At 45.1% G+C, this 14,207-nt stretch overlaps 1 protein-coding gene across 1 annotated transcript in view; it reads right to left on the minus strand.

Annotated features, from left to right (window-relative positions):
- Positions 1–8,294, minus strand: part of LARGE1 (LARGE xylosyl- and glucuronyltransferase 1) — a 612,082-nt gene extending 603,788 nt beyond the window's left edge. Inside the window, exon 1 of the mRNA XM_001366359.3 lies at positions 8,158–8,294. The gene's annotated coding sequence lies outside the window, so the exon portion shown is untranslated. The remainder of the gene's footprint in view (positions 1–8,157) is intronic.
- Between the last annotated feature and the right edge of the window lie 5,913 nt (positions 8,295–14,207).

The following is a 14,207-nucleotide window of genomic DNA, read 5'->3' on the forward strand; positions in this document are numbered from 1 at the left end:
AATATAATTAGTGTACTTTGTTCTTCATATTTTATTTCTGCCTTTAAAACATTTGGGACCTATGGACGGTACCAAACTTCAAAAAAAGGTCCATTGTACACATGTATACACACACACACACACATGCACACGCGCACGCGCAAAAGAAACCCCAAAATAGCTTATCCGTAAGGTCCTTTCTAGTTCCTAGACAATTAGGTGGCCCTGAAGATAGAGTGCTGGGTCTGGAGTCAGGAAGAAGCTAGCTCAAGCCCAGCCTTAGACACTTACTAGCTGTGTGACTCTGAGCAAGTCACATAGCCTCTACCTACCTCAGTTTCCTCAACTGTAAAATAATAGCACCTACCTCCCAGAGTTTTGAGGAAGATAAAATGACATTTTCAATATAACCTTATTGCAATACATGGCACATTCTAGGTGCTTAATAAATCCTTGTTTTCTTCCTTCTAACCTAAAATATAGAAGATAGAGTGATTTACCTTTAAAAAATGGTATAACAGAAGGTTCTTTGGATTTGAAATCAGAATACCTGTAATGAAATCCTGGGTATGAAAATTACGATGTGACCCTAGGCAAGTCCTTTGACCTCAGTGGACCTCAATTTTCTCCTCTACAAAATGCAAGGATTTTCCTACATGATCTCTAAGATTTCTTCTAGCTCTAAATTGCCCAAGGTTCAATAATAAAGAAAAGTTAAAGGTCACAGGCTTCTAAGTTCTATGTTGAGTTTCTTTCACAAGTCCCCACCAACTCATAAGTAAAAAGGAGAGAAGGGCAGTCTTGTAATTAAACGATATTTAGTAACTAGCTGTTGGATTACGAACTTCAATTAAATCAAGTTACTTGGCTTGCCCCATTCACTCCCATTTCACTTACTTGATAGAAATAAAGCACTTTGTATTTTTCAAGAATTGCTTTATGAATCGGAAGCCCAGAGCCCCAATGGGTCTCCGAGGTTATCTAACACAGTGTGTACCTGAATAAAAATGTACACCAGCACGTCTCGGACAAATATCCATGCAACATCTACCTAAAGCATTACAGCAATGGGGACCCCACAATCCCCTAATGGCAGCCCATTCCACCTTTTGTTAGTTCTAATTCTTAGGAATTATTTCTTAGGTTAAGTCAGATTCTGCCTTCTTTCATCCTTTATTAATTGGTCTCCATCCTGTTTTCTGAAACTGAGAAGATGATGAGATATAATGATTATTCTTATTGACCTCCAACACAAGTGCTTCTTTCCCCTTTACTAAATCTTCTTTCCTTTTCCTTCCATTGCCCGCTTCTTAAACTATTCCCTTTCACCCTGAAAATTAACCACCTATATAGAAAGATCAAGCCAAAACCCAATCGATTGAACCAAAAGGACTCATGGCTGTTTTGGAAGCATCCATAACTCCCCAGAGAGGCAAATCGTACAGAATGGGATTTGTTCTGTAGAAAGCTGTCTGGAATTCTTTCTACTGTATCATTTCTCAAACAGCATTGTCAGTTCTCCCACTGTTGCATAATCCTATAATGAAAGACCCAGATGTAATTCATGTACACAAGAGGGCAGAGTTATGGCTGATAAGGGACCTTTTTCCTATTTGCATTGCTAATGTTTTTTTTTTTTCTTAAAGCACACTAGCAGGTTGGGGTGGGGAGAGGAAGGCTTTGCATAGGGATGAAACTCAGCTACATACTGGACTATCCTGGGTCTTACCAACAACCTCCTACACCCACTCTAGAAGACAAGAAGACCTGGGGTTAGGAAGGCTCTGGTTCCAATCCCAACTTGAGACACTGAGTAGCTAGGGGACTCGGGGCATTAGAGTTCATATATTCCAAGCATAAAATAATAAGAGAGAGGCAGACTGGCAATAATTTCTGGAGAATCTCAGTCTTAGCCTGGAAAACCAGGATTCAAGTCTTACCTTACCTTGTTTTGAGCAGAGAGAACAGAAAACAGCTGGAGTTTATTGGGGGAGGGAAGTATACATTATAGCTGCAATTTTGGAAAAATCATTGTAGCAGTTAGGTAGAAGATAGACTGAAGAACAACGATGAGTTAAAGAGCCCTCTCAAAATAGGCATGTATTGAATACCCATGTATCAATACAGCATAAAGGTGTGTGTATGGAGTGCACATATATCTATATACAGCATATGTATATAGACACACATAACACATATGTGTAAAGAGAAATGTACATTTATACATATATGTATGTATACACACACACATTATAAGCGTTCGACTCTGTGTTTTTGAGCAAAGCAGAATTGCCGTGGCCCAAAAGAACCGTGAGATGCACAGACAGAGAGATGTCTCCATCTCCAGCGTTCATGAGGGCTATTTGTGCCTGACCTGTGGCAGAGTCTTCCAAGATCATGTTGGCCTGATCGGCCAGTCAGACACACTGTACACTGGCTTCCAGCATCCTGAGACCATTTGGGTCCTCTTTAAGCACAAAGGACAACAGTGGAGGAACATTTGTATTTATAAAACAGAAAGAATTAATTCACTCAGGAGGAACATTGGAAAGAGCAATGGAGTCAGAATGAGAGGACCTGAATGCAAATCCTAGGTCTGACACATACTGTCTGTGTATCCTTGGACAAGTCTCCAGCCAGGTGGCACAGCAGATAGAGTGCCAAGTCAAGGCAAGTCACTTACCCCGTCTGCCTAGCCTTTGTCTTTCTGTCTTAGAGTTGTCAGTAAGTCAGAAAGTAAGGATTTTTTAAATGTGCGAGTGTTTGTTATTCTCATTTTGTAGATAACAATTTGGCACTTGAAGGTTTAACAGAACACTTTTCCCAGCACAAGGGGGAGAGTAGAGGGTAGAGGGATTGCTAACTGAAGTAAATACCAAGATTCCCCTTGGTACATGGGGAAACTGAGGCTCAGAAAGGTTAGGGTATTTGCTCAAGGTTACATAACATAACGAACTCAAATCTGGGTGTTTTTGTGCACATCTGGTACTCTTTCCTCTCCGACATACTTTTTACATGCAATGTCAATAGATCCATGATCTAGAAGGAAACATAAACAGATCATAAAAAAGCACCTTATTATTCAAGTGCTCAGATTTATTTTTGCCAGTCTTGTAGAGAGATGACTCTTGAAATTCTTATTTCTGTATATTATTCACTGACATTTCAGCATCAAGAATCTACTCAGCCAGAATATGACCTAGGTAGGAATTTAATTTGATGCTCATTTATCATCCATGCTGGCCATGCTACTCCCTCCCTACAAATTTCCTCAATCCACATCTGCCCATTTAACCAAAATCCCCAAGAAGAACTGGGATCTGTCGATTCCAAAGAATTCATTAGAGGAAGTAGAGGGATGAAAAGGACATTGACTCAATGTCCTTTTGGACTTGACCTAGCCTTTGGACATGTTTTGATTCCTGTGTGATCATTGCAAAGTTCCTTTAATCTCACTAGGTCTGGGTTGTCTCATCTGGAAAATGAGGGGATGGGATTAAATGACCTCAGAAGTCCTTTTCAACAAAGACAGCTAGATGGAACAATGAATAGAATGTTGGACCTGCCATCAGAAAGATCTGAGTTTGAATCCTGCCTCAGACACTTCCCAGCTTTGTAACTCTGGGTGAGTCAATTAATTTCTCTTACATATTTTACTTATCTGTAAAATAAGGATAATAATAGCACCTACTTATCCTTGTGAGGAGCAAATTTGTAAACTGTTTTACATAAATGCTAGCTATTATATATTATGATTAAATCTGTGATGCTATAATATCAACAGCATCCTACCTACCCGCTATTCCCTGCTCAAAGAATGCCTCACCTCTCACCTCTGCATGTTGAAATTCAATTATTTTTTACTACTAATGTCACCACCATTACTACTTACTACTACTACCACCACCACCATCACTACAGCAAAAAAAGTCCCTCAGGGTGGGTGGGAGGGAAGGGAAAGAACATGAATCTTGTAACCATGGAAAAAATATTCTAAATTAACTAATTAAATAAAATTCCCCCCCAAAAAAAGTCCCTCAAAGTATCATAGATTTAGAGCTAGATTAAATCTTAGAGTCCATCAGGTTCCCTCTCCCATTTTACAAATGAAGAAACAAAGAGTACTAGATTGACTGGGTTAACACAGCTAATAAATGTGAAGCAAGATTTTAACTCAGATCTTCCAAAGTCCAAGCCCAAATTAATGAAGTCTCGTCAGACTGGCTCATAATTGAATTCTGAAATGGACTAGAGTCATGGGAAATAAGACTATCTATGCTTATCCCACCAACCTTTGGAATCCCACAAGAAAGAAGCCCATAAAGAACCCATATCTTGTCATCAGCCATTATAATAATAACATTTGCCATTCTAGTAGCCCTGTTATCTGAGGAAAGAATAGCACTTTTAGGACACTAACTCATTAGCATCTCTAGCACCTCTCAGAGACCAGACAGATAAATCTTCATTTTACCAAGAGGACAAATTATCCCACAATAGTGAAGTAAGAATTAGAGCTCAAAAATAGTACTGACTCAATTTGTGCTCTGGACAACTGTTCCCATGGGCAGAGCCATGTAACTAGGACAGGACAGCTGGGGCAGTGGCCCAGGGTATCAAAATTTAGAGAGCAAAAACAATCCATAAACTCCTTTGGCAACTCTAGGAATAACTTAATTTAGAACCTAGGAAGCAAGAATGATTAAAGAGCTACATCCTCATCCTCATCCTCATCCTCACAATGTTATGGACACTGATGTCCCAGAGTATTCCCTACCACTGAGTTTATCCTAAAGAACTGTGCATTTTGTCCCAGGAAGCTTGTCCCAGGAACTAAACATCTGAGTCGTTAAAGGGATGATGATGACAATGATAATAATATTATATTTTACAGTGATTTAAACTTGTGAAGGGTTAGGGTTACAAATACAAATATTACCTCATTTTATCCTCACATAACCCTGGGAGGTATATGCTATCATTAGCCCCATATTAAAAATGTGGAAACAGATGCAGGCAGAGGTTAAGTGCTTTCCCTAGGCTCATCTCATGAAGCTTAGAACTATCTGATCCAGAATTTGAATAGTTCTAGTACTCTATCCATTGCTCAATTTAGCTGCAAATTACAAAAACAAATCTGTGAGGATTTTAAGGTTGGCCTTGTCTGATACCTGATTCACAATCAGAAAAAATAAGCTCCTGAGGAGATCTATCAGGGTCTTGAGAAGCTATCTTTGTCACTTATTTGCTGTGTTATCTCCTTCAAGTCACTTAATGTCTCTCCCAGAGTTTCAACTGCTAATTTGTGAAATGATTCAAGGTGGAGTTGGGATTAGGTAGATTATGAAGTCCTCTCCAGATGGCAATATGGGATCCAGTTATCCTAAAGCAACCTCTCAGTGACTCAGTTGTCTCATCTGTAAAATGGATCTATCAGTCAGTTAATTAGCATTTAAATGAGTAATACTGCTACTACCTTGTTCAGAGAGTGGCTCTGAAAGGCTAAACAGGTTATATAAAAGTGAACTATTACCACTTCTACTTAAGCATGAGAGAGAGAGAGAGAGAGAGAGAGAGAGAGAGAGAGAGAGAGAGAGAGAGAGAGGAAGGAGGGAGGGAGGGAGGGAAGGAGGGAGAGGGAGTTATTCAGCCATTTCAATTGTGTCTGATTCTTGTTAACTCCATTTGAACTTCTCTTAGTAAAGATACTAAAGTGGTTTGCCAGTTCCTTCTCTAGCTCATTTTACAGATTAGGAAACTGAGACAAACAGGGTTATATGACCTGCCTACTCTTCCACAGATAGTCAGTGTCTGAGACCATATTTGAATTCTTAAAGATGAGTCTTCCTGACTCCAGATCCAGAACTCTATCCATTGCAGCCCTCACCCCACTCTCAAAAGCAACAACAACCCACCCTTTCTCCTGGCTACTTTGTACCAAATACCCATTCTAAATCTTCCAGACCAAAGCAAAATTATGCTATTATTTCCTAAGTTGGAAGCCCCTCACTACCAAGCCTTTTTAGCCCAAACACCTACGGCATCAGTAAAGACATAGAAAATTAGTCCCCCTAGTGTACTGTGGGTGTAGGTGACTCCAGGATACACTGGCTAGAGATGGATGTTTTCTCCCCTATTTTGTAAGAAGTTTTGAGACACAGAAGACCAAACAATGCCTCTCAGTGCCCTTCTGATGCTGCTTAGACATTTTCAGAACTTTGGTGAGACTAGATCACCATCCAGCTCATTTCTGATAACTCCAGCCCCGACAATCTTCTCATGGAAGAAATTAATGTGACACAAAAGTTTATTTCTAAAAGGGAACACTTAATTAATTAAACTCATTCAGACTTCACATCCTCAAAAATATGTGTTCAAATCCATACTATGTCATTTATAGCTTCAGTGACCTCAAACAAATCACTCAGTCTCTCTAGGTCTCATTGTTAAAATGAGAAGATTGGACTAGAGCTAGATGGTCTCTAAGGTCCCTTCCAAGCTCTGAACCTAGGATGCTATAAACTAGCCTACACTGTATTCTCTCCTTCTGGACTGGGTTTTTTGGTTTATTTGTTTCTTTGTCTTCTCTTAGTGTACCCCTGATCAGAGACACTGTCCTCTCCTCTGCTGCCCATTTCTTTCATAGTATAACAGGGATAGGATTGGATGCTATAATTTTTGGTTATTAATTCTGAATCTGAAAACTATAGGTTTAAAAAAGAAGAAAAAAATTGCATTTGCAGAAATGAGAACTCTCAAGGCAAAGTCTCCTAACAATATGAATTGGGGTGGACTTTATGAGTTAATTTGTTTATAAAATCTGTTCACTGTGTGTATATAAATACACATTTCCAAAAGGTGGAATGCTATTCTTGTCCTATTCTCTTGAAAGACTCTGAGCTCACTTCTGATGGTGGACTGAGGGGGGAAAAAAGATAAAGAAAAAAAATCTAAGGGGGGGGTGCCTTTAAAACACAGGGGGCACTTCTAGTCTGTCTCCCTGTCTAGAAGAAACTTTGTTCTATGCTAGGGAAAGGTGAACAATTCCATTCATCTGTCCTAGAAGCCAGCACCAGAGGGATGATCTCTTGGGTCCTTTATATAAGCCACTGTAAAACTTTGTGTGACATTCACCGAAAATGTAAGCTGCTCCCTTAGGAGATCCTTTTAATGGACTGAGTGACAAAATTCACAGGTTCTGAATTCAGTGGAAACCTGCTCTGCTCAATTGAGATACATCATGAGCGAAAAGGATAGGGAAAAAAATCTATCCCCATTTAAGAGGGCCACATAGGGGATGGATTCCATGCATCTGGATACAGTCAGTTCCCTCTAAAGGACCCATTTAAGATCAAATGGTTCTTCACAGAGCCCTCAGGTTTAATCAATTCCAAATGGGATAGGCTACGTTGATAGATTACAGTTTCATTCTTCAGAGGGAAATAAAAACTGGAACCAGGTAAATACAGGATGGACAAAATAGCTGATATATACAAACTCTGGAGCACCTGAGCCCTTCAGAATCACTGAGTGCCTGAGCCTCTTATTTATCGACCAACTCAGCAGCAGCAGCTTTGTCTAATAGTAATGAGATGTCTTTTCTAACCGAAACCTTTGCTACCCAGCAGACCAACTGCTCCGGTGCAAGACCTGAGTGTTAACTCAGTTATACCCTGCCTACTCATCCACCCACCCTCATCCAATTTGAGTGCTCAGTCTATGCAACATGGAGAACGGAAAAGTTCTCTCCTCACCCCCCCACCCCCCTTCCCGGGATCATGCCAGGACAGGCAGATGTGTGCCCTGCATGGTCGGAGGAGGGGACTCTTGTATATCAGTCTTTCCAAAGGCACAAATGCCCACCAGCATGCCAGGGGGCATTCCCTGCTGTGTGCTAGGGAAGGGGGGGGTGCTGTAGAACACTCTAAGGGCTCTGAGAGGAGGAAAACAGAGGGAGTAGGAGGGGAGAGAGGGAAGAGGGGAAGGAGGAAGAAGAGAGAAGGAAGGAAGGGAGGAAGTGAAGGAGAGATTTTCTTTGCAACTACTTCCCTCTAGATCTCACAGCTGTGGAGGGGGTTAAGCCCCTCCGGAGTGACAGCCACAGGTTTGGATAACTTGTCCCAAGAAGGTTAAAGGAATTCTCCTCAATTGAGTCGCTGTAGTGCCTGGCATTCTTACCTTGACGGCTGGAACCGCCCTGTAGAAGGCGGAGAAGGTGGCTGGGACTCGCGGCGGGCTCTGCGAGCTAGGAGGTGTCCGTCTGGGTCCAGGGATGCGCGGAGCAGCTGTGCCAGGAGGTGCCAGCCCCGGCGGCCAGGAAGCGGCGGCTGCAGCCGCTCGGGGTCCTGCTGCTCCCAGCTGCTGCTGAGGTTGCTGCTGCCGCTGCTGCCGCCGCCGCCGCCACCGGCGGGGCTGCGGTCCCTGCCTCGGCTCCTGCTCCAGCGGCTCCCGCAGCCAGCTGCTGCCCGTGGGACTCCTTCTGGACACCGCTGGGCACGCTCCTCCTGGACCAGGGCTGGGGACCGCGGTCCCTCCCCAGCCCCGGGCCGGGAGGACTGGTGCCCTTTAGGGCCTGCCCGATGCTCCTGGCCACGCCGCCGCCTTCGGGGGAGGGGAAGCTGGCCGCGCCCGCCCGGGCCCCGCTGGCTCCGGCCGGAGGAGGGGTAGAAAGGGAGGGGAGGGGAGAGAAGCTGAGGCCCGGGCCGGATGGCTGGCAGGCAGGGGGAGCGGGTGGACTCCGGGCGGCCTCTTCGCCCCCTCCCCCAGGGCCTGCGACGCTCGCTGCTCCGCGAGAAGGAGGGCGATCTGGAGCCGGAGATGGAGAAGGAAGAGGAGGAGGAAGAAGAGAAGAAGGAGAAGAGGGCCTCGCCCGGCCTGGGAAGAGGAGGCAGGGGGCGGGGGTGAAACCCCGAGAAGGTCACCGAAGCAGAGGCGCTGGGCTCGAGGCGAAAGGGGGGGGGGGATACAGCGGGGAGGGGACCCGGAGAAAGGCAAAGGAGGCGTCCCCGCCCGCCCCCCGCTCGATAGCTAGCTCCTCCTTCTCGGCCGCAGCCGCCTGAGCTTCCCCGGCCTGGGCTGGCTTCCCGGGAACTGTCCGTGCACAGCCAGCGGCGGCTGGGTCTGCCCGGGCCAGGCGCCTCTTCTGGGCTGGCCGCGCCGGGCTGGGCTGGGTTGGGCTGGCCTGGGTTGGACTGGGCTAGACTAGGCTGGGCTGGCCGCTGCTTCCCGCGGGGCTCAGTGCCTGGGCAGTGCGAGACAAGCGTCCCCGAAACAGCCCGGCCCCACTGCTGCTGCTGCCGCCGCCGCCGCCGCCGCCGCGTGCCCCGGGCTCGGGCTCAGCAGCTGCAGTGACTGTGAGTCTGTGTCGTGTCTCTACAGCTGGGGGGACCAGCAAGCCGGGGCCGGCTCTGGAGGAGGAGTGGGGCGGGGCCCCGAGGGGCGGGGCCTAGCACCCCGCCCCCCTGTTCCCCGTGACCCCGCGGAGAGGCCTACCAGCCAATGGGAGAGGCTGTAGCCGGGCGGCCTGGAGGCCGGCCCCCTCCTCTGTGCCCTCCTCCTGTCTCCGCCCCCAACTTCTTCGGCCTCCCTCCCGAGCTAGCGACTGCAACACCCGGAATCGGGAGTTAGTGGGCAGGATCCGGACTGACGGTTGCAAGCTGGGGAGCTGTGAGCCCCCCAGGCTCCCTGTCGGCAGCTGCCGTGGCTCCAGCTCTGTATGCTTACATCGCGGTAGCGAATGGAAGGGAAGCCCACCCACCGGCGGGCCAGCCCACGGCTGCTGGTTGCCTTTGCTGGCTTTCTGAGAGAGGTCCCTTTGCTGCTTCTAAAAACAGCCCCCGTTGTGCACGCACTAGATCTTAGCCAAAGGGCTGAGGCGCTTGGAGCTTTAGAGGAGGAGGCAAGGAAGTTTTTTTTCACCACCTTCCTCCTCCTCCTCCTCCTCCTCGGATCACAGCTTCTCTCGGATATATGCAGGAGCTGAGAAACAGCAGTGGGAAGACCCAGTGTGGGCTTTGCACAGCATCTTTTGAAGGTCCACTTCCGAAAAGGGATGCAGAGAGGAGGGGTGGTTAGAATTTCTCTGGTTCACTCCCTGGTGGAACAATTCCCATGCATCTCTCACCACACCCTATGCCCCCCGCATCCTCCTCTTCAAGCTTGCTTTTTTTTTTTTTTTGCTGCTCTATCCCCCCCTCCAGAAGCATCCCCCTCCCCTCCAGGAGGGTTCAACTTCCATTCATAGCTAAAACTAGGAACTGCGTCCGTTGAAAGGGGATAGGCAACAGAAACTGGTCTCATTCCGGGTGTGGGGGTGAGCGGAAATCAAGAAGGAGTGGAATTAGAAGAAAGCGAAGGACTGGGTGAGAGGTTGGTATCAGGGGAGCAGAAGATGAAAGGAGGAGGCCCCTCGGGAAACCTGGGAGGGGCAGGAAGAGGATTAGAGATGCGAAGGGGACAGCTCTGAGTTGGAAAGGCGAGGAAAAGGCTGACACTCCCGATCCAACTCTCCAGGTTTTTTCCCTGCACCGCTCCCCAAGCTTCTAAGGTCTTCCTGCGAAGGGTCGTCCAGCTCCTGAATCTCAACAACTAGCAGGCGGCTAGGCTGGTTATCTCCCTTCTTCTTTAGTCCGTGTAGCTCGCGGACTCTAAAGAGCCTTGGGACCCTTGGATATGATGGGAGAGAGGACTGAGAGCAAAGATTCAGGGCCCAGAAGGACCAAATATTCTAAAGGGAGAAAGATCCTGAAAGGGACACTTAGACTGCACCCTACGGAGTAGCGTCTGGAGAGTAGAGTCAAGGCTGCTGAAGGCTCCTAAGTGTCGCCATCCAACCTTTCACTCCCTGCTTTTGCCCAGGTCGCCACACCCTTGGCACCGTGCAACCCAGTTTCAGTCCTGCATCACCATTCTTACCCTCCACCCTTCCAGGGCTTTCTTCACAAATGAGGGCTCTCCCAGCAGAAAAACCAGCTAAGAGAGGGAACACGAAAACCCCGTACCCAGGAGCGCCATGGAGCTGCGGGACAAGTTCACCGTGACGCCCGGGGCCCGCTGTCTTCTCTTTCTCTCCTAGCATTGGTGCTAGAACTTCCCTTGGAGCAGGCAAAGGAGATGTAATCTGGCTTTGATGTCATTACCTTGGAAGCGCCGAGCATAATATGATAAAATATTATCTAATATCCCAGAGCCCATTAAAGTGCCAAAGTTTAATGTCAAGGCTTTTAGCTCAAGCGTTGTTTCAGTTCTCTCTGGTGATGAGGTCTGTTCGAAACGCATTGAAAACAAAGGGGTGTGTGTGTGTCATATTTATGTTTTATTTTATTTATTTACTTTTTGGTGAGTGTCCAGGGCTCCCCCCTTTCCATTTGCCTTCTCTCCTCTTCTACCCAAAGTTAAAACAAGGATGTGGGCTTTATTTTTATCTGGGCGCTTTGCTTCATTAGTGGTGTAAAATGCATTATTACAATACATTAGCATATTAATAAAGGCGATGTGACCCAGGGAGGAAAGAAGAGATTTGAAATTTACAAGCAAAGAAGGAATAATTAAATAAGAGGAGGGAGCAAAGGGCAAAGGAGGTGGGACTGTATTCCAAGGGTGAAGTAAGGTGTTCTGATGAGACCTAAGAACTTCACAGAAACCCTATCAGGAGAGTATCCTGGAGTAGCTCAGTGTTTGAGTTCAAAAGGCATTGGACTGGAAGTTAGGACACCATAGTTGGAATCTAAGTCCTCCCACTTACTGGCTATGAGGCCTTGGGTCATTCACTTTCCTTCTCTGAGCCTGTTTCCTCCCCAGTAAAATGAGGGGGTTCAACAAAACCAGCTTCTAGTGCTGTGGAAAGAGAAATTCATGAAGTCCTAGAAAGGACTTCATAAACCATATAATAGAACCCCATTATTTATAGAGAAGGAAACTGGTTTCCAGAGATGTGTATTCTTGTGGGAGAGGGATAGATTGGGGGAACCCAAGTGACCTTTTGGTCATAATCATTGGCATCTAGTCCAAATCCTTCATTTTATAGATGAGGGAACCAAGGCCCTATAAGCTTACCTTATTTGGCAAAAGTCACACAGCTAGGGTCAGAGTCAGGATTTGAACCCAGGTTTTCTGACTTTCCATTAAGACAATTGATCAAATAATAGCTTTTTCTCCTAGTACTCTATGACCTTAGCTAGGTCACACCTGGGATTCTCAGTTTCTTATCTATAAAATGTAATATTAGTCTAGATGACTTCTGAGGTCTCTTCATCTCTAAAATCTGATTACTGAAGTATCTTCCAGCTTTTAACCTATAATCTTTGAGGACCCTTCCAACTCTAACATAAAATTCTGTAATTATTGTCCCAGTCCTTTAGATGATTAGCTGAAAGACCTAAGCAAAGTCCCTTCCTGTCTTTGAGCCTCAATTTCTTCATCTCTAAATGAGGGGAAAAGATTTGAATGAACTCCCATTCTACTTTCAGTTCTAAAATTCTATTACAGAAAATTCTCCATTATGTTTATGTGTAGTCTGTGAACTTACACAGAACTGAATTAAAAGCTATATGCCCTTTAAGAAAGAAATACCTCTCCCTCTGTTAGGTACATTGAAAAAGGGGTTTCAAATGTTATATTTAATAGCAGATAAGTATCTTCAGAGTTTATTCCTTTGTGGTATCAATTAAATGGTGATAGCCCAAATCCCATGGTGAATATTGCTTCTTTTTCTGTATTTCACAAGCTATTGGCTTCCCAGAACACTGCAGGATGACAATCTATGTTAAGATGAAACATTGTCCATTGGGAAGTCACCTCCTGGAAGGTGGATGCCCAGTTAAACATCACCCAAATACCAGATTTGAAAGATCTCTTTTGAAAAGTCAGTAAATGCTGCTGAATTCCCAAGCCCAAATATCCTCAAGAATCTTGAATAATTCAATAGATTCCTGATGAATTCCTGAATCCAAAAAAGAAAGAAAGAATAATACACATGTGAAAGAGTCACCCAAGGGCATTCCCATCCTTGTTGATGAATTCTAGCCTCCTCTGGCAAAGTAGAAATGTCTTGAAAGGATAAGTAGCCTGAGCAATACAGAACAAAGTATCTTTTACCATATTTTGCTGCTCAAAAGGCTTTAATCCTATGTCATGCAAATTACGTCCAGCTTTTGAAAAAAAAATGTCCTGCCATCCCCCAGCCCCCAGGACAAAATAAAAACTGTGGAATTTCCTAAACCCACTGACATCTATTTACTTCTGAACTCACATCATGCCTATCAGAAAGAGGTTAAGAATGGTCTTTCTCCGGAGGGTCAAGGGAACCTGAGCCAGTTTTAGGAAGCCAGAGAGCTGAACCAGCCACTAGGGGGCCCTAAAGGCATCTACAAGGAGAGACTTGGAACCATCCTCTCCCCATCATACCATCTTTCCCATTCCTCTTTCCTGTCTTGAGGCTTGAAAAAGAAATAAAAAGGCAAGATTATGGAAAAAGCTTGAGATTACAGTTTGGAGACAAAGAAAGTTCTGTGTGTGTGTGTGTATGTGTGCGCACGCCTGTGTGTATTTCTTTTTCTTAAAGATCAGAGAGGGAGGTATGGGGAATGATCGAGGATAAAGAATAGGAATTAGGACTGTAATGTGTGTGTGTGTGTGTGTGTGTGTGTGTGTGTGTGTGTGTGTGTATGTGTGTGTGTGTGTGTCTTTGGACCCCTTCTCTCCACCCCATCCCAAATACCTTTTCTCTTTTTTTTTCTATCTATAACTGCCCTGAAAGAGGTAGGAGAAAGCACTGATATTAGAACAAGAAACTCTTAAATTCGAAGCTCAGTTCTATCAACGGTAACCTATACGTCTGTGAGCAACTAACTCAATCTCTCCTTTCCTCATTTTCTTCAACTCTGAAAATGATGACATTTGGGTAGGACAGGGCATGGGCATGCCTATTTCTTAGAGGTTGCTGTGAAGTTTTGGAGTGGTAATGATGAAAAGAATCTCAGAATCTAAGAGTTGGAATGCACCTGAGAGGCCATTATGTTAAAGCCAATAGTTAATAATTTATTCAGTAAGCTAAGTGGAAAGCATTGATAATTTTTGTTTGTTTATTTTTAAGTAGAGGAACAATGTGGTCATAGTCATAATCTTAAAGTAATATAGATTGCTGTGGGTTTCCTATCAGGATCTAGTTTAATAAGCAATGTGGTATAATAGCCGATACTAAAATCAGGAAGGCAGGTTCTAGTACAATC

This window comes from Monodelphis domestica, chromosome 5, assembly GCF_027887165.1.
Source record: "Monodelphis domestica isolate mMonDom1 chromosome 5, mMonDom1.pri, whole genome shotgun sequence".
In the NCBI taxonomy this organism is placed as follows: domain Eukaryota; kingdom Metazoa; phylum Chordata; class Mammalia; order Didelphimorphia; family Didelphidae; genus Monodelphis; species Monodelphis domestica.